Here is a 22,233-nt window from a genome sequence, read left to right on the forward strand (position 1 = left end):
CCATCTTGCCTATGGCTGGCAATGAGTCTATCCCGGATGATCACTCTGACGACAATGTCGAGTTGGATGTGCATCGGGTCCATTCGTCAAGGGTGAGTGATTCTGATATGGGCACTCCTATGTCCGCGACACCTGCACTGAGGGGCTAGACGGTGGTGGGACCTCTGCCTGTGGTGGATTGGGACGCAGGGTCACCCTCCACACCAGTTGCTGATGTGCCTGGGGCGGTGCCAACCCAACAAGGACGGCGGGTCCCTGGGCCCTGCAGGTGTCAAGCCCAGCAACGCGGTGGCCGTTCGCCAATGGTGTATACTGAGTGGGAGCAAGCCATGGTTGCCAATTCAGAACACCAGGGGTCAGCAATTGATAACATTGCTGTGAGCACGGAACGTGTGGCCCAATCTGTGCTCCCCCCCTGCTAGGCAGGTCGAACTCCAGCAGCGGGCGGCACAGTCCATGGCCCATTTGCTCAGGCTGGGCATTCAGCTGGCGTATCCTCAGACAGAATACGCCAGCTGAAATGGTGTCTTTGTGTCAAGCAATTGCTGCTCACGCAGAGGCACACATGGAGGCCTTTGAATCCCTCAATTCTACTCTGGCTGTGCTCATGATGTACCAGAGGACGCGGTCAGAGGAGAGGCTGGAGCAGCTAGAGAATACCATCTCGGCTGAGCTCCATGCTTGCCTGGAGGTGTACCAGTTGTCTGGCCAGTCCATGCAGGAAGAATTCTGTGTTACACGTGCTACCTTGCAAGAGGAAGCACGCGTATCACGCGAGGTTCTACATGCTGACCTATGTGTCATCACCGCACAGAACCAGGGTCACCCATCCGGCAGACTTGCTGCCGACGAGGGGCAAGCTGCGCCTAGGTGTGGTCAGGGTACTGTGCCACGTCAACCTTTTCAGCAAGAGGGTGACTCGGACGACGAGATATCTCCCACACAGGTCGGGCTGTGCAGGCGTTGAGCCCATGGAGGTTTTTTTTTTTGTCTCAACATCATCGCATGTAGGTGTTGAGGTGCACCCTGTACCTCCCCCCTCCTGGGTGCCTTTTCCCCCGCCCAGGTCATATGTGGCCATTTTTTATTTTTATTTTTAGTTTAGTTAGTTAATATGGTTTTTGATAGTTAGTTTAATTAGGTAATATAGGTTTTTTATAGTTAATTTAATTAGTTAATATAGTTTAAAATTGCTTGTCTATTGTGCATTCATGTGACAGTGTGACTGCTTTGTGGTTTTTGAAAGCATCCACTGTCTGTTCCAGCTGGGCCCTTCCAGCTTGTTTCGAGTATGTGTTTGCAGCTTGGGGTCCTGACTCACATAGGTCACTCCTGCTTCCCTTATCCATGGGCTCGCAAGGATGGTTCGGTGTAACAAACATTTACACAAAGGCTTTGGACTTTCGTCATATCTGTGGCCTGTCTGCTGCTGTACTACTTGTGTTAACACCCCTAGTGGGGATTGAGTGTGTTTTATCCACACCATGTCTGTAATCAATTTGGGTGAGTACATGATTGACATCTCCATTAATTGATGTGGATTGTGATGTATGTTCTTTTCTTGCCTGTATATGTGCTTGATGCACTTCATGCTGTAGACAGTAGCCGGCACCCTTTGCCTGTCAAAGTCACACTGATGGTGGGAGGAGTTCGTATGTAGGTCTTAAACATGGCCCAGTGACAACCAGCATGAAGACACACACAGAGGGAACTTTCCAGCCGTATTAATATCTTTTATGCACTTTCTGCAGAAAAATGAGCCTCCAGAGTACCTTTGCCAGCAGACACAGGGCCAAGTACTACTGAAACCTGGGCGCGTTCGGTGGTGCAGACGTCCGCATGTGTGCACAAGCAGAAGCACAGGGCTTGTGCTCAGACGTCCGACAGAAGCAGACGTGTTTCCAGGAGCTCCAAGCAAGGTTAGCAGCACAAGGGGACACACCGCGGCTAACCTTCCACCAGGCCACTTGCACATGCATGCTAAGTAGCACCAGTGCTGGGAGCTTGGCCAGGCATTGTTGTAGAATCGCACAGTACAGCTAAGATGCGTTCAGGGCCAAATGTCAAGTAGCTTTACAAGTTGTCAGGGGCACACGCAGGGGCCGTTGAACATATCCTCGAGTCCACCCTGCTCCATTGAAGCTGAGTTATTAGTGCAGTAGCGTTCCTAGCCAGAAACTGATGCAGCGCATAGGGACACCCAGCGAGGCACAGACTTGTGTGCAGTGCATATCATTTGCATGTGCAAAGTGCCACGTGCACTACCTATTGAAATCCGCGGCTACCAGAACACGACTTGTTCTGAAGTTGCACCTCATTATACACATCTAGCAGCTCACCCAGGGACCATTGTATCATGTGTGTTTATTGACTCCCACGTGCCCACGTGCGCCTGCCTTACTGCATTGACAGTGTATGAACCATCATGGGGGCAAGCTACCGTATACATACATAGCAGCAGACAAGAGTGTTCCTTTGTGGAGAAGTCACTTACTTTGGGGCATGAATGGTGTTGTGTGTGTGTGTTGTAAACACACACAGATTAGTAACTCATGCTCTCTTTGCAGCATTGAACTGCTCCTGTTACCGGACCTGAGAGTGTGCAGGCAGGAGGCCAGCATTCACCCCAGAGATAAGTCTCTCTTTGACTTGCATTTGACTTATTTGGTACAATGTGCATGATGAACATGGTTTCTCTGATTGAGTATGTGTTATTGACAATAGTTGTATTTCGTATTTTGCCTACTTTCCCTTGCCAATACAACTCCCCTCTCCCGCTCCTCTTTCCGGTTATCCTGAATACCAATGCCTGTCCAAATAACAGATACCTGACCCTCCTTCCCCGCCAGGGTCTCGGAGGCCTGTGTAAGTTTGACCTTGCAGGTGGCCAGACCACGGAGGGGGTGGTTGGTTCGTGCCACTGCTGCGCCTGGACACCGGAGCTGTGACACTACCCCTCAGTTGTTGCATCCTCATTGTACATTATGTACAGGAAATGGTACCCATCCTGGTGGACCATTGTTGAACTGTGCTACCTTGGATGTTCTATCATTCTGCTTGGACATGTGCTTGGACATTTTCTGCTATTTTAAGTCATCTACTGGAGACTCTTCCAGGGTTTTTGGGAGTCTACAGGCTTTTTCCCTGATTTGGGGGTTTGGCTCCTTGGAGTTCTCTGCGATTTGGTATTTTTACCAATCAAGATGGCCTCTGAGGGGGCTGGGCCCTATTTACACGCAAGGTGGAACATGGAGACCAAGGGGTAGGGTGATCCTGTAGCCAGGTAGACTTGAAGGAAGAAGGCTAGATACCCCAGACACAGTTGTGCAGAAGGTCATGGTGATGTGTAAATGAGGAAAGGTCTTTTTTTGTTGGATAGTTCGCTTGGGCTACAGTGTTTGGGCACTCTGACATTGTAATTGTGGGGTACTATGTACATGATGTGTTCTGCTGGTCAATGCCTGTTCCTGTGTTGTCTTTACTTTTCAGGTGTCAGGGGATTGGTGTGGTTTGACATGCTGCGGTGTACACATGGGCAATGTTCACATGTGATGTGTACAAGACACTGTGGGTCACTTGATTTCACATGCATATATTGAGTGCATGTCCCTACTGACACACACAGTTGCACAATGCTCCACCACACGTACAACCACCCTTCCATGGCCACAGGTGCACACAGATTGGCTTCTTGGGCGTGCTGTGTCCCTGCAGCACATGAGCTATTAGCATTTGGGGATCCTGTATATGCGTCAATTGGTTATTTATTTTGTTTGTCCTTTTCATGTGATGCTCAAGGTGTATGCCCAACACAATGGCTGCTCACTGTGCTGTGTGCTGAGCAGTGTGTTGCAGGAGACACACACAGCACACGGGTTCGGGAGTACCGATTTTGCCTTCCACAATGTGCATGTGAACAGGCATTCAGTGTTATTTTCATGCTACGACTGGTGGAAAGGATTCGTGTATGACTTGATATGTGTGGGAGGTTGTTGGTCAGTCATTTCATCTGATTCCATGTCAGGCGTCATTGTCTCGGGCCACTTTCCATTTATCACAAGTCACTTTGTATCTTATTGGTCATGTGTTGGCCTTTTGCTATTGCATGCCATGTCATGGTGTGGCAGACAAGGGTGATGTGGGTTGGGAGGGTTTGGGTGACATACCAGGGATTGTCATGGCCTGTTTTGCGGGGGTGGTGATACAAACAGGATTGGTTATGTTTAAGTAGCTAGGGATGCACACGATGTAGCACTTCCATAGGAACATTCTCAGGGTGGTAAGGTTGTGACAGTTGACTGTCTCTTTGTCATCATCGATTGTCATCTGATATGTGCCTGGCCTGTGTGCACTCCGCAGGGGTGGGAGTTTAGGTGAAAAATGTGGCCAAAAGCTGGGTCCGTGCTGCCTCACCACGTACCCTTTCCCCTCCCATGGGCAGCGCCTGTGGTTGGGGATGTGGGGGCACCACCATGTCCACCGGTACACCCTGCCGTGTTGCAACATTGTACAGGACACATGTTGCCACAATGATCCTGCACACTACTGGGGGTGCATATAGTAGCTGGCCGCCAGAGCGGTCAAGGGAGCGGAAGCGTGACTTGAGCACTCCAAATGTGCGCTCCACCCTGCCCCTGGTTGCAATATGGGCAGCGTTGTATCTTACCTGGGGTGGTGTGGTGGGGTTCCGGATTGGCGTCATCATGTGGTTGCTCAGAGGGTAGGCACTGTCCCAGGGGAGGTGATAATGGTTGTGATTAGTTGGGTTTGTGTATTTGTGTGTGACATACATACATGTGCACAGGCATTTGTACTCACCTAGGAGCCATGTGTCGCCATGCTTCCCAGCTTCCAGGGCCCGGCTCAGGGCAGACATTCTGTATATGAAACTGTCATGGGTAGAGCCAGTGTAGTTTGCATACACAGAGGTGATGATTCCCTTGGTATCGCATACGACCTGCACTGATTGGAATGCATGTGCTTGCGGTTTCGATAGATGTGCTCAGTGGCCCTAGGTGGACGTAGGGCCACATGGGTGCAATCTATGGGACCAAGCACTTTGGGGAAGTGTGCCACCCTGAAAAAGTCCTGGCCCACGGCCTGCCTTTCTGCGGGTGTTCTGGGCATGTATATGTGCCTGCGGACTGAGGGGTGCACAGTCATGATTGCCAACAGCTGGTGTAGGCAGCGTGACTGTGTGGCCTGTGAGAGACCCCCCCCCCCCACTATGGCAGTTGTCCGCTGAAATGACCCAGTGGCCAAAAAATGCAGGACATTGAGCACCTTCTCCAAGGGGCTCAATGCTTGGGAGCACAGGGTGGGGGATGTAAGGTCATCTTCCCACTCCTTGACCAGGTCTAGGATGATACAAGGTGGAAACCTATACCTGCCATAGACCTGGTCGTCAGGCATCCCAAAAAGGCTAGTCCGGGGAAAAAAATGTGGGGCCTGGCCGTTCTCCTCCTCCTGCAGTGTCCCACAATCAGTGTTGTGAGAAATGGGGCATTCATCGTAGCTGTATATGCGTGTTTGTTGTTTGCGCGCACTTTTATATTGCACACGGGGACGCTTCCGCCTACCTTCGTGTGGCAGACGTGTTGATGCCTGTGCATGTCTTTGACCCGTGCACGGTTTCCCGTATTCGATTCCATGAATACGTGTTGTTCGCGTGCGTGTGGGCCTTCTGTGTATTTCCCTGCAGTACTTCCCCAGTTATGCCTTCTTTTTCACACGTTGTTCCCCATTCCGCGTGTTACGCCCCATGTCCCGCCCCCTTTTTGGTGTGTGCGGTGATGTTGTGCGCTTTTCATGTGCGCATCGCGCACGGCATTCGGGATGTTGCAATGACGTTTGCGCGTGTGTGGGAAAACATGCGCAGCACTTCCATGAATCACATGCGTGCGTGTGCGCTTGCTTTTTCATGCTTGCGCCAGCTTGCGCCAAGATTTTCGGCGCACATTTGTTCCATGAATTGGCCCCTAAAGTACAAGTTATCCAAGCTGTGCTAGGAAAACGGATTGAAGTGGCCAAACACCCTTCCTTTGTTTAAGCTAAATATACAAAGCACACACAACCAGTGATCTGAGCTCTGTCCTTACAAGGTCATGTATAGGTGAATAAATGAGACTGCCCTCTTCCCCACCAGTAAAGAGTGCAGATGTGAATATTCATTTTTTGGAAAATAACCTCCTTAACTATGTGTTGTCACTGCTTTCAAATATCATTTCTGTTCATGAGCAGGTAAAGGTCTACCTTCCAAAGACACCAACCGAAGCCTACAACTCTTTGGAGTCTTGCGATCATGTCATGGTGAAGAGTTATCAGCACAAATTTGCCCTGGCAGCAAGATGGCATGGACCTGTCAGGCACTCCTTACTACAAATTCTGCTATCAAGTTTAGGGAAATTCCCATTTCGGTGCATTCAACCTAGTGAAATGTGCTGTGGTGATGACACAACAATCAGAATGGCTGTTCTATGGTCATGTCGTTTAGTACTTGGAGGAAATGAACAACCCAAGGCAATGAACAGGCAACAAACAACTTAAAAACTGTTCCTACCACGCCACATGGGCCCAGATGAAGATCTAACCTTTCACAAGCTGTGACCACTTCTGGTATTGAGTCCTGGCTCTGTATACATGTTGTTATGTTGTCCATTGGCAGGATTTGAATTCATGGGAATCTGTGAGTGTGGTGTGGACTTGCTTTTAAGGTTTCTTCCTAAACCTTCTGAAGTCCTACCTAACTGGCTGACTGATGTAAGCTACATCCAGGCTTTGTTGGATGAATGCTAGGCACTGATTCCCAGTCCAAATATCCAAGATGAGCCCTCACCCAACGCTGTTATGCCTACTGATGCAACTTTAGTTTTGCCTGAATTAATGCATATTTATGATCTAATACTTTATTGTTTCTCTGTTTTACACTTTAGACAAGGAGAATGGGAATACAATGGAAAGCCTTTTGGTTTTTATAATGTGTCCTTTGCCTGGGCCTTGATGAATGCAACTTCTCAGCAATCCAGTGACAGTGAGGCCCACAAAGATGTTAGATATACCTGGGTGTTTCCACGTGGTGGCTGTATAAGGCAGGTGTAATATAGAGGAACTAGAGCTTGAGTTGAGGACAGATTCCAATGATACTGTTAAACAGTTTTGCTTTCTAATAATGACTTTGAGTTTCTGGAACAATCCAAAAGTAACCAGGGTGTGTTTTGATATGTCACAAGTAGTGTGCTAGTACAGTACCAACCACTATCATAGGTATTGTTATATAATACAATAAATGGCCTCACAAGCTTTTGTGGTAACAGAGATTCAGCCATACAAAGATTGGTTCACAGCCTGTGTGGTATGATACTGTTAGTCAGATACACATGTTTGGGTTATGAGATAATATTGTCAAATTGTCAAGACTACTCTCTGTGCCAAGTTATTTTTTAAATTCCTTTATCTGCGTTCCAGATCAAAATGCAGTTTTTCAACTGTTTGCAGGGGGCAGGAATAAGGTTACAACATGTTGAAGAACTGTTTACTAGGAGTGGTAAGAGTGAAGTTGTTCATCTGGTGTGGGAAGGTGCTGATATAGCTTAAGTAGCATGGGGAATTAACCAGGACCAAACATTAAATGACTTATTGGCTCTATTATGATGAGCAACAGGGATTATCACAAGGGCCAAACCCACAAATACAGACATTAATATTGGTGAATTCTGTGTAATCAGAAATTCTCATCACTATCAGTTGAGATGTGTTAATCCAATTAATCAAATGAGTTGTATCATCAGGGAAGATAGTAAAGTGGAGCAATGCCTGTGCAGAAGCACAAGAATATCTGAATAACAAGCACTTAAGCATCAGGGAAGAATTCTCAGTAACAACTCTGAGATTCATGTAGGGCTGTGTCCTTGTAGGGACCGGTGGAAGTACAGCAGATGGAGATGCACAATCCGAGCATGCACTTTCAAGGCCAAAGGCCTGGTGAAGAAGTACAGGCACCAACAAGCAAGATCATTCCCAGTCCCTGGGAGGATGTAACTTGGACTGGGTCACTCATTGAGAGTTGTGGGAATTACAACCTCCTGGAAGTTCTGGTTGATTCTTCACATCTGCCCAAGGCAAACCTCTGATCTGTGGTTAGGCATTGGTTCCAGTGGGAAATGATGACCCATGAAAACTCCAAAGCTTCAATGCCTTAGTAGGCTAGCGAGAGATCAGTTAAAGCTAGTGGGAAATAGGATATGTTGGGAAGGGAAGGCAACAGGTATTACGTTGATATTATTCCATAAGGAGGATACATGTGTGAAATTAGTATTTGTGCCATTGGTGGTACATTTTTTGATTTACAGACATTGACATGCAGATTGATGATTTCTGACCCGCAGAGGACATAAGGTCAGTAAGCTTACAATTAGTGCTCCAGCAAAGATTGTCTCAGGTTGTGCCCAGAAAGTTTGAAAACCTGTCAGGGTTGTTGCAGGAGGTTCAGAAAACAAATAATGTAATGCAATGTTTTCAGGTGTTAGAGGCTGTATTTAATGAAGAAAATACATTCTTTGAACTGGTGGTAGCCCATCATACATCCACCCTGTGTTCTCCCTCCAATGTTATTGTTAAATTTGTAATGACATCTCTGAATGGCCTTACATGACTACTACTCTGTGTGCAATAATCTTCTTTGTTTCTTCGATATGTACTATTCTTTGCTGCTGTAGATGTGAGACAATTATGGTGGAAGTAAGCAGAATACGTTTGACCTTGACCATATAAGAGGTGTGATTAAGAAGTGGAAATTCTTCATCAACCAAGGACATTGATGAGTTGCATTGGTAAATATGTTTTATGATGATTACAGTCAATGTATAAGATTGTTGGCATTGTAAACCATATATGTCTGATTACCATAAGTTATGGCATTTGAAAGTATATGTGACCATTTGAAAATGACTGACGACATCTATCATTACAGGATTTGATGGGGTATTGATGTATATAGTAACCTTTACAAAATGGCGCTTTAGTGTCTCATCCTAATTTGTTGTAGAAAAAAGTGTCATACATATTGAAGGTGCCTGATACATAGTTACCATCCCAAAATGGACAACAGCATTTTCCTGTTATGGGACTGGCCGCACCTCATGTTGTCATACGTCACATAACATGATGCCCTTATGTGGGCTGTAAATATCAGATGTGGGGCACAATGCTCCATTCCCAGTCGCTGCCTTGCTGCCTTGCTGGCTTGCTGCTCGAGATTATTGTTGAAATTAGGTAAGTGGGGACAATTGGTTGATGCCAGAAGAACATCTGTTCTTTAAGCCGTAATTAAATTCATGAATATTTACAGGTATAGTTGGCAACCTGGAAGATATATTTGCCATGAAAATAGCTTGGGCAAGGAGTCCAGTATTATCTAGTGAATTAGTCCCAGTTCATGTGTTAAGTATATCTCCATATATAACAATGAATGATAGAATTTGTTATAGGTTACATTTTGCCAATTACTCATTGAGTATGTTTTTTACGGTGCTTGATTGGGCACTGGAGCATCAAACATTAATTGTTCCACAACAAACGTTAGTGATTAATATGTTATAATTGATCTGCGATATTTGAGAGGAGGTTGAACACGAGTAATCATTTCCTTACAATGAATTGGGTTTTAGGAAGACAGTTTGATTGATCCCTGAAGAAGGATAGGCTAAATCCAAAAAGCATTGGAAGAGGGGAAAAACGATAGATGGAATCCTAATTTTCCATGAAAAAAACTTTCAATTTCACATATCTATGTAATGTTGGAATGAAAAAATACTTGATATTTTTCCTGATAGAAATAAACATTTGATAAAATGAACTGTGTTTTGAATTTTTATCTATGAGAAGCATTCTAATTATTTGAAGGCTTTTGCATTTTGAGTGTGTTTGCATTCTGCATTAGAAATAATGTTTTTTTTTTTCATATGTTAAGTTCAGGTCCTATGATATGATATGATAGCTTATTTATAACTTGCTTAATATCCAGAGGTTTCTAAGCGCAGACCCGGGGATCAAACCTATGTTGCTTTGTGTCGTCTTGCTTCCAAGGCGAGCACGATGCCCTAAGGTATCCTCCTGAGTCTATGAGACAAGGACCTTAACCAGCTGCACTGGAAATTGATTGATTGAATTTACTTTGTTTGGGATTATTGAATTGGTTGTGCATCCTGTGAGAAACATTAAGGTGTCTCCCTAGCTAGTCCTCAGGGTTCTGTGATCCGGGTGGCCAGAACATGGCCATCACTATTGGATCCAGTTCCTGGAGGTGGACCAGTGAGGGGGATCACCTAGATGGGGGTTCCTCGGAGAGTGGGATACCGATGGGTGAGACGCGGTATCCACCTTCTTTCAACATCTTTTCCCCAGCCGACTACGTTGGACATTCAAAATCACTGCCCCCCCCTTTTTCCGACATGAACACTTTCACACGACACACCAGAGAACGGACTAACACCAGAGCTGTTTACCTGTCTTGTCCCAATACAAGGGTCAGGCAAAGTCAGGCAATTGATCAGAATCACACACACCTGACGGCCCTTTCCCTTCCCCACAGAGATAAAAGGTGGAGCAAGAGAGCACAGTACAAGCAAGGCAGACTGCACAACAAGACAGCTATCCAGACCCGGCAGTTCAAGAGGAGGAGAAAGGTGGCAAATATCGAGAGGCTGACGAGGAGGGATACGACCTTGCCCTTTTTGACAAAACCCTGAAAACCCTTTGCTGAGGGAAACTTAAGACCAAGGACAATAGCCCAAGTGTGCTGCAGCAGATGTCAATGGTACACAGAGCGTATCGATGTTGATAAGCTGGAGTGAGGGAGACTCCTGCTTCTGAGGTACCAGCCTTGACACCAGTAAAGAGGAAAGCCAAGCGGTTCATCACAGCCAGTGAGTCAAGGGCAGAGCTGATAAGAACCGGGCTGTGGTGAATGAAAGTCGCAAAGTGGCAATGTGCGAAAGTTCAAAGAACTGTAAAATTGTAAATGGGAGACCAGTTGCAGAAGGCGACCGGCTCCAATGGGTGCTGCTCTGAGAAACTCTGATCAATCCCCATCTGACTAAAACTACAGAAAACAGAAGGCTGTAGGAGAGCCACAAAGATAGGTCAAAGTCATCATACAGGAGGTCAAGCAAAATCCCTGTATAGTTGAAAGCCCTTGATCTACGAACAATAAAGAAAGCAAGGGAAGTGAATCCCGCCACATGAGAAAGCAAGAGAAGTTAATCCCAAATACATTGAAAGTGAATGTAAAGATGAAGTTGGCAAGTGTGAACCCGGCCGAGGGATGCTGACGAGAAGGGGTAAACTCTAAAAAAACAGTGTGTTGACAAAAGAGAACCCAGCCGAGGGCTGTCCCCTGGAACTGTTTAAAAAGACATTAAGATTTGTGAGCGAAGGGAAAGCCATAGTGAACCTGGAGGATGGAGGCTGAAAGTAAAGAGGGGTCAGCACCGGAAGAGGGGGAACCAAGGGAGAACTATCCTCACTCAAAGTAAAACTAGGAAATAAACTTTCATTGTTTTGAAGGAACTTTTGTTTTGTTATTTAATACCTCAGGCCCTCGAAGGCAAGAGACTTTCAGGAGAAACAAGACTTGGCCATCGACGGACCTGATAGGTGAAAGTGGTACTGTCGACACGTGCTGGGAAAACTCGAGTGTGTACTGTGCTCCAAGATCCCATCTTACTCCATGCTCAAAACATGGGGAAGCGAGCTACCACATTCCGACATAGTATTTGTGTAAACTTCTTTCTTTTCTTGAAACCCATCTCAGACTTTACATTAGTTGTAAGGTTTGGCAATCGGTTTCTTAGTATAGGCCCTTTTTATTTGACACAATGCCACAGGGAATGGCTTATTTTCATTTAATGATCGACTCTTGCTCCCATTTTAGATTAGGCGTTTTTCCAAATTGCATACAGTTTAATAAACACCCTTGAACTGTGATCACTTGTGTCTGTCTTTACTGTTGCCACCATGAGTTCCTCTCAATACCTACCAATGTATTTTCTAAATTAGTGTCTGTACGAAAGCAGATTGATGGTTTCTAGCCTGCAGAGGACAACAGGTCAGTAAGCTTGCATTTAGAGTTCCAGCAAAGATGGTCTCAGGTTGTGCCCAGGAAGTTTGAAAACCTGTCAGGGTTGTTGCAAGAGTTTAAGAAAACAAACGATGTAATGAAAAGTTTACAGTTGTTAGAGGGTGTATTTCATGAATAAAATAAACCCTTCAAGCTCGTGGTAGCCCATTTGAACAGCCACCTTGTGTACTCCCCACAATGTCATTGTTCAATTGTTAATGACATCGCTGAACAGCCTTAGATGACAACTACTGTGTGTGCAATACTCTTCTTTGTTTCTTTGATAGGTGGTATTCTTTGCTGCTTAGATGTAAGACAATTATGGTGCTAGTAAGTACATGCTCCTCCAGACGCTTTGATAACCTACGTTATGAAGATTTGTGTCTGTCCATTATGCTCCATATAGTGAATTCAATCAATTCCAGCTAGAGCTGGAAAAGCAAAAGAGGTAAACATATTTTGTGTCTACAGTTTGCACACAAAGAGTCAGTGTTGTTTTATTAAATAAATACATAGGGAGATGATGATTTTTCTTAATAGGATGACTTTTTGAATACCTAATAAAAGAAGGCAAAGTATGTCCTGTGTTGTGATACCATGTCACATGTATGTGTTCAGTTTCACTTTCTAGCAGACATTTGTTTGGCCACACCTCCCTACGAACTAGATGAGACATACATATCAGAATTAATGACTGCAGACTCCAGACCCTCTGTGTTACTGGAGACCTGACCTCAGTGGAAGGATCAATCATGAGCTGGATAGAGCAATAGACTCTTCATTACTACCAAATATCATCATTGGGTTGGAGGACCAGTGGCCCATTGCTGATGAGGTGAGACCAGATGAGATCCCGGAGTAAGTCAAAAGTGACCCTATGCCTGGTCACACTTGAATGGAAGTATGTCATTGTACGTCACTTCTGTTCATTAAACTTTTTTAAGGAAATCACAATCTCATGAATCAGTCTATTTTTGTTGGGGGGGGGATAAGTGGGTCGGAGGGCCTAGATGTAGTTTCCTAAATCTCCCTTGTAGATAATGTGTGATCTATAAAGATAATGGTGTTGTGTGTGGGTCAGTTCAGTTAGGTGGGTGCCAGTTTGATGTAGGTTGACCTGTTTCCTTGACTTGCAAGCCAATAAATATATCATCCCTGTTTACCCTCAACCAAAGTTTTGTGAGCCTAGTTTCCCCAGATACCCCTTGAGCTCATTCAACTATAACTCACTTAAAAGGCCTAATTCTATCTATTCCTCAACTATGAATTTATCTACTCAACCAGCCCAGAAACTTTCCTGTAGGCAGCCCCACGACTGTCACGTTTGCTGTTCCCTGACCCTCCTAATCCCATTTTGCAATACATCTCCTTATAACCTCATTACAAACTATATAGCAATCCCAAAAGTATCCCCCTAGAAGAGTTCAAATGATCAGGTAACCCAAAACCATCTCTGTTCCAGGCTCTTACATCTTCACGCCCACTAATTTGATGCTGTAGACATTGTTTCTTTAACCCGAAATATAAAACATGTCAATATCATCAATCCTCCTTCCCAAAGCCATATTCAATTTAAAAATGAGAAAACAAAAAACACACATCCTACCAACTGACCGCTTCAAAATTGTTCATTCATATTCCCATTTGATTGTCATTTTCAGACTTTTCGTAAAAAATACATAAAGCCAGGGGTGTGGCCTATGACCAAACGCAATGGCTGCTTAATCTCTGAGCTATCCCAACAAAGTTTATCAAATGGCCCTATTCATATTGTGTTTTGACCAGTTTTCTTTCACATCTGCGGCTTCACAGGTAAGTACTGTTTAAGCCTATCTGCACTGAGTATATTATGGCTGAGGAACATCCCCCTAACCCTTCTGGAGAGCTATGTCTGATCAATAAGGGTATGGAAAAAATTCTACTGGAACTCTCCACTATACAAACATCCCTGTTGCTCCAAGATGATTTTAAAGCGTTTAAACATGAAATTAAAATGATTAATACACGGAGGAGCGTGTTTCATTTTCTGAGGACAGGTTGAAGGCCTTGAACAAATGCAACATAAACTTGTATCACTTGGAATCAGAATTTGCTCATTTAGAAGAAATAGGAGAGATAACATACGAATGTATGGGGTGCCCGAAATAGGGAACAAAATGATCACATTAAGTTTTTTATTTATTGGCTTGCTAAAATCCTTAACATCACATTCTCTCCTCCTCTGGAATTCCAGACAGCACACAGATTAGACCGTGTTTCTCCACCAAGAGCTCCTCGTCAAGAACTCTTATTGCTTGCTTGGTACACCACCAATAAGCTCAACAAATGTTACTTACTGCTAAAAAACGTTCCCCTCTGAACTTCCAAGTCAACAAGATATTATTTTCTCCTGATTTTTCCAAAGCTGCACATTACAAAAGAAAGTGATTTTTAGACATGAGACCAGCCTTGAGGTGAATAGATATCAACTATGGTTTGCTGGAACCCGCTATGCTGATCACTCCTCCCAACGGCATCACAAAAGAATACCTGGACCCTGATGAACTATATGACCTCATCAAGACTCTTCAATCACCTGAGATGAATATTTCCCCAGACGCCTCTTCGTTGACTGCATCTAGCTCTATTATTCAACTACCTCTCCATGCATGTCACTTACCTGTCCGCAATAAGTACAAACAACGGAAACCTCATCAGTCGAGAAATAGAACTGAACTCAATCCTTCTTCAAACCCATGTAAGAGTCTGCAAAAACATAGAGACATATCCAGGTCCCCTAAAAAGCAAATGGAACCGGAAGAGGGGGCCTCATACAAGTAATTCTATGAACTTCTGTTATACCTCTTGATGCATGTTCATCCTTACTTTTCTTGCACTGTTATTGCATTCATTTGTCCCTTGTCATCATTCTTTACATTCATATTTAGCCAGTTTCATCTGAGTTCATTGGTTTATAGCAAGCTGCCCTGTTCCTTCCAATGGCTGCCCCTAATGGTTATGTTACCGTTTCTCAATTCACATTACAGCTTAAATATTTGTTTTTGTACTGTTGCTTATTATTGATCTCCTTTACTATCTTTAAGTGTTTCCTTTCTATGTCCCCTATCATTATGTGTGTTCCTTTCCCTCCCCTGTTTCACTTCAATCTCAGGTATTATCCCTTGTCCTGAATATATGTATTCGAGGCATATATTGTGGGCACTATCAAGAAAGTGACCTATATTAGCAAAAGCCACCCCAAATTAGCTGCCCACCAGCCCCACTACCGGTCTACCCCAAACAAAGAGCAAACACGTGGTCTGCCTGATCCACCCCCCTGCCCTTGAAACCAAACCTAAAAAATAAAGGGCAGAAACAAACTACACCAACCTCTATAGCCACGTAATGCAAAAATAAACATGCTGCTACAAAGCTAAACAAAGCATCCAAACCGAACTTTGCCACATGTAAACAGAAAGCCTATCGCGGCCCAATCAGTTTATAATTTATTACATAACTGCAATCTCACAGCTCGGTTTCTTTTCACTCTGTCATGGCAAAATGGGGCAATCAGAAGAAATGTGCTTGCCCACCCTCAAAGCTATGTTAGTTAAAGTGAAACACGGATGGTATCAAAGTTAACCTATGTTCCTAGCCTCGCATCCTCACACTCACCACACTGCTGCACTCATAGCATGTTGTTATATACTGGGGCCATCATCTCAATACTGGTCAGTGGAACTATGCCTAATATTTAGTCACAGACAAATGTTTTTAGGACAATGCCAAAAAAAATGACGAGAGACACAATGTAATCCTGGATTATGTTGTTCGCATTATTAAAGCATTTTGTAGTTAAAATAGTGGTCCCCAAATAGACTGACAAATGACCCCACCATATACATATATTATGACGAGCAGTTTGTTTTTCTAACGATATACAGCACTTTCTTTATGAGACTAACAGCGTATTAAGAGTAGGTGTCTTGTCTCCATTACAACGTGATACAGGATGGTCACATTCAACTTTGCACGTCGGATATATGCCCGCTCGTTGAGTTGTGCCAATTCCAAGATGTCCGCACAGCTATTATAGTGTGCCCCTACTCCTCTTTTTTCTCCTGTTACTAATTTGCGTCGGTTGCATGCCGGTTTACAACTCATTGTAGGAGTTGAGGAGAATGTTTGCGTACATGGCGTGTGGCGTTTTAGCTGCTTATGCTATTGTCGGAAGGTAAGTTCCATGCCAGCAGTACGAGGGAAGTACATATTACTGGTCTTGGAAGGTTGGCTAATAGATTGTTGTACACTTTATTTTTTTCTTGAAGCATCACTATCGGATCCCGCAAGGGTGTTGACGGTTTCCACTAATGTTGGGGATATATTTTCATCTTAGATCATCACACATAAAACCACGCAAGGCTGGTCTTACAACAGGTTGCACCCAGGTGGGAAGCATCGTTGGCGCCCCTCCCTCACCCGACTTGTGATCTCATGCATGTGTCATGGGCTGAGCAGTGGGAGTGGGGACTATGAGTTAACAAAATTGTCAATGCTGGCATCTGCTGAATTTCATGAACCTCAGAAAACAGCAATAAAAGGGTCAAACCCGAACAGGCCTGGTTATGTTAGTCTGCTTTTGCTCTTCATTTTTCGGAACAATGACCAGTTTGCTGCTGTGACTCAGGTCAGATAATCGACAATGTCAGTTGTCAGATCTACACTAATGTCATTCGTATGACCTCAAACATTTAGCCACTCTTAAAAGGTGATGAACTGGTCTTGAACAGTGTTACTTGAACCTCCAAGAACAAGCACCAGCAACATCCCCACTGATAGCTGTACACGCCCATCTATCTCAGCATTAAAATACATGCATTTATGCAATATATATTGCATCAAATATTTCATGGGAGGTTAAATCAATTTAGGAGGGACACACATAAACAATATCACTTCTCCATGTGTGGTAAAGTCTACATTAAACATATGAAGAGTTGACATGCATGTACAATTCAACATAGCTCCCAATGTTAATGTTGGAGAGGTGGCGTTCTAAAATTATGACACTACAATGTGGACTTTACATTGAAACACACCGCAGTGCATTACCGTGGCAGCGAAATGGCAGTTCAAGTATTGGGGTTTGTTTCGCACATGCTCGTGAACTCTCAACATTCTTAAATGTTTCCTTCGTGATCACTCATTTTAGCTCCCAACAGCACCATGAAATAATAAGATCGCAAAGAAAAACGATGTCTACCATCCCAACATAAAAACAAAAACAATCAAATTGTTAAAGGGTGGAAGGCAACGTTTTCTTGGGACTCGTTACGTTTACTTTTTACAAATTACTAGTCGCGTGCTGCTTGAATAACAGCTGCCCTTGCACATTGTGCAGTGTATAGACGCATTTCATTTCAAGGGACTTGGAGTAATGCAGGCATCAGGGGAAGCATCTCCAGTGTACCCCAAGCGTAGTGCGCTTTGCCCTCCACCCTCACCCCCCAGCCTTGCAGCTTTGTGCTTTTTCACATTCTCCATTATGGTAAAGAACATTGTCCCGAGCTTGGGAGAGAAATGGACTATGCAGAAGGAGCTGCCTCCCCAAGGTGTGTTTAGCTGCTGGTGTATCAAATTCAGAAATGGGTGGCATCAAGAGCCCCACGCTCTGAAACGCCTTTTGTGCACTGGTTGGTCACACGACAGAACATGTGAGCAGGTGATTCCCCAACACTTGAACCATTATGGGCTTTGATTAATGTGGCATTAGCTAGTCATGGCCATTTCCCAGCGTTTCAGTTAAAGGAGATCGGAAGCTGCACCGTACGGGGTATTTTAAAGGCCATGAATTGATGCTACAGCATGTCACCCCCAATGGAACAAAGAAAGTGAAGCATGTATCCTGCAAGTCTGGCATTATACGGAAGACGGGCCAAACGTCCACGGAGACGGTTTCTACTATAGTTGCTGAGTCGCTTTCCCAAGCCAGCTGCTGTGCAGACTTCGCTCAGCTTTTGGTCCAGCACCTGCATCCATCCTTCACACCATCATTCACAAGGCGAGTTCGTGTAGGTGTTTGTTTATCTCGTTAGACTAGCGTGATTGCTAATCCAAACAAAGGAAGCACAACGACAAAGAGTATAAGACAAGTCTGAGCGAACACTGAAATGTATGCAACTCTTGCACTAAAATAAAGTCAGCAGTGCATGCCCAGGAAAGAGGGAATGACGAACAATATGCTGGGGAGCGGGAACGTTTACACCATGGTGGATGGCGGATTTACCGCCCCATTCTTAGGTGAGTGGGGCGGTAAATCCCCATTTCCCATTTTACCCTTCCCCATTCCCATTTTTGCCCCATAGGGCGTAATGGGAGTGGGGAAGGCGCTAATTACGCCACCGTAAGTTACTGTGGCGTAATTAGCACCAAGGCGGTTTAGCGCCATGGATTTTAACGGCTGCTAAAAGCAGCCGTTAAAATCGGAATCAGGCATTAAGGGTTAACAACGGCGTTAACCCTTAACGCCTGAGTTGTAATGAGGCCCAATTTCTTCATGTTATACAGTTAAAAATTATTTATTTTTTTTCCAAATAGGCAATTTCCATATGAATAAATTCCTTCCTGATAAACTGTTCCCTTTGCCTACTATAAACAATGTATATGCATATGGTTAACAGTCAAAGTCATTTGTTTAATATACATCGTGTGGACGAAATTTTACCATCTTCCTATTTACATGTATTAAACAGGTCCAGGTGGTAGAAAACACTAATATTGAAGCTTCATTACAGGACTTGAGGATAAATTCACAATACAATGAAAGTGCCAGATAATATAGTGAAAATCTAACTTCTAATTAAACTTATGTCAGAGGAAAGCCGATTTACTAACAACTGTCATCCAAGATTATAGCAACAGACCAATAGGCTTTCCAAAAACAGAAGGTATACAAGAAAGGTGTTAATCGCATCAGCAGCTAACCTGCCCCTGATTCTTTTGATACATCTTCTCAAGTTCATTATTTATGGTTATTAAGAGTCTGCAAAGGGCTAATGTAAAGCTTGTTCGAGTCCCCCACATACAGGCTAACCAAAGCCATGTCCTGGTTGCCTCAGTTAGTACACACTCTGTTGCAATTGTTAATGCATGTGTTGTCTCAAAATATGGACAGAATATAACTAGGTGTTTCAGGGTTTCTTTAGTAGAACCATCATTGCAGAGCCTGCATCCCAACTCCGCTTTTACTCTCCACTGCGGTCTCCAGCCACTAATTCTTTCTAAAGTAAGCGATTAGTTCATTTTGAAACTAACATAAGTTTCCCTGGCTTTATTGCAGGGAAATCGAATTACATAGGGTTGGTGCGGACGTCTAGGGGAACAAAAACGAGCTGCTTCCTTATAGCCCTTGAGTTCCGCCATTCCAGTTACCGTTTTACACCAGTCATTCTCTATAATACGATATTTCACATGATTTGGTCTAAATTCTAAGTCTGCTGGTACAAGTGCAATTTCGTCCAATAAATGGACCATTTGTGAGTGGTAATTTGTGATGGAAGATCGTTCAGACGCGACCATTAGTTGACCCAAATCTTCATACAGACAATTATCTGGTGGATATAACATTCTGGCGAAATTAGCCAACAGGCGCCAATTTCGGCGGGCAGATAGGGCAGTAAGACCAAGTTCCTGCCTTATTACGATGTTTGGAGTGGATTTGGCCAACCGCAGAGCCCCCTTCCACATACAACCTTGTAATTTGTCAAGATAGCTATTGATGTTCACCAGGCACATGTCCAGAGCAAAAAGGATGACAGACTCTACTTTCAAAATGTAAAATTGCAGTAATGGCAGCAATGAGAATTTGCAAAACTTTGCGTAGACTATCCGCATTTGTGTGGAAAGGGGAGACACTTTCTTTTGTAGTACCTCTTTCCACATTGCCAAAGAGTGGGAATCAGATATAGTATAACCAAGATAACGAATTTCAGGCACTATGGTTATGAGAAAGTTTTCAATTCTCCAGTTACGGGTGATGTTTTTCCTCTTAAAATTCCTAAATACTACTATATTAGATTTTTCCACATTACATTTTAAGTTGAGGGTAAGGCAGTAAGATGCAAATAGATCTAATTTAGTTTGCATACCTTTGGGCGTACGATCAAATATTAGAATATCGTCAGCAAAGGTTAGCCATTGTATTTTTAGATGGCCAAGCCATTTATTTATTTATGCAATGTTTGTCGGGTACATGGAGACAGATAATTTATTTTTTATGCAATGTTTGTCGGATACCTGTATCTGACACACATTGCATAAATAAATAAATATGCAGGTATGCGACAAACATTGCATGAATAAATAAATTATCCTGGTCCATGTATCCTTACAACAGTCAAGACTTTACTGTATCAAAGCATACACTTGATTCCCATTCAAAGAATGTTAAAGTGATTGTTTATTGGGTTCAGGTGTCTTCTTGTCATTGCCCTTTTGGTTTAGGTTGCCTCCAAACCCTCTTCAGCATCTTGTGTTCTTTGTTGGTTGTATATACTGCATCCTATACCATATTCATGGTCTCTTGGTGTGCCCAGTCCTCATTATCTGCAGCCTAAGTGGGACTGGGGCATAAAATTGTCTTGGGCACCAGTGAAAAAGTCGCCCACCTTTGCAAATGGCAATTCATTCCTTGTGTGACGGACTGTTTGACTTTGGGTAGGAGTTCCTTAACGGTGTAGTTTTGGAATGGCGCGCAGGGTGCAGTGGGAGTGCTGCGCGGGGTGCAGCGGGAGTGGAGCGTGGGGTGCATTGGGAGTGGCGCATGGGATTGGGTGCGGGGGGGCACATTCCTAGTGTTTCGCCATGGGCACCAAATGGACTAGAAACTGCCCTGGCCAAGGCCACAGCCTGCAGCAGTGCCAGTGGTAGAATACACATGTAACACGTTTGTTTCCTAACATTATAAAAATGAACAGGCACATTCGTTTTTATAATGTTAGGAAACAAACGTGTTACATGTGTAGTCTAGCACTGGCACTGTGGACTGCTGGTGCAGCGCCCCCTAGAGGCTAACTGATATGAGGCAGCCGCCTGGGCTGCCTGATGCAAAGACCAGCCCTGAAACCACGGACGTATATTGAGTAAGGTGCCTCGTCTGCATCCACTTCTTCCGGGTAAGCTGGTTTTCTGTATTTGCTATCTCTTTCAGATGGAGGAATAATGTTTTCATTTCACTCTTGGGGAGTATATATATCCTGATCTATTGCCATATTGTTGTTTACAGGGTAGCTTGTGAAACATTGAAGTGAGCTGCATTCTTGTGCAACCCTTGAGTTTTCTTTGAGACACTTGGTAGTACACCATGGAACTATGTCAAGTGTTCACTAGGTAATTATGGGGTCAGTAACCCACAATTTTGGTAATTATTGGTATACGCCCTCATGATGGCTTCTTTTGTGTCATTTACTAGATTGCACATTACATCTTTTGCATTCAGGTACTCGTATCTGGGACATCTCCTTTGATCTAAGGTGGATGAACTAATTTAACTTATAGGACAGGTAGGCTTTACATCATGACTTTTGTTTACTCTGGCTTTGGCATGCTTTACATGTGTATGTGGGTTCCGCATGGGTCACTCACTCCTTTTTCATTGGTTATATTCCTTTTAAATATCACATCCAGTTGGCTCTACGGTTCTCATCTGGTGATGGCTTCTCTGAGTCCTCACCACCTATACGATTGATACCTGACTTTTGAATACAGGTATGGTTTTGAAAATAAAAGCAACAAAAGAATTCTGTTACCTGCCCCATTTTGAGTACACGCATTTTATGAAGGTTACTTATTATTTTTCTTTTAGTTCAGTATTACTCTTGAAGAAGGGGGTCTCACCCCAAAATGTGTCAGCTTACTGCAGACAGCCTGATTGTATGAAGATATCGACAACATTAAACCACTACTTCATAGTACAACATCGTGATCATTTATTTTTGATATTGTGGATTAAAACTCTTTCTCTAATTAATCTCTTCCTCATCAGGAATATATATTATATTAAGTAAGTGTGCAGTAACATCTCTACTCTTTGAAATGGCCCCACCCCACCAGTGTAGTAAAAAACACAATGGCATGCAATA

This window comes from Ambystoma mexicanum, chromosome 8 (assembly GCF_040938575.1).
Source record: "Ambystoma mexicanum isolate Mex_15411 chromosome 8, UKY_AmexF1_1, whole genome shotgun sequence".
NCBI classification, from domain to species: Eukaryota; Metazoa; Chordata; class Amphibia; order Caudata; family Ambystomatidae; genus Ambystoma; species Ambystoma mexicanum.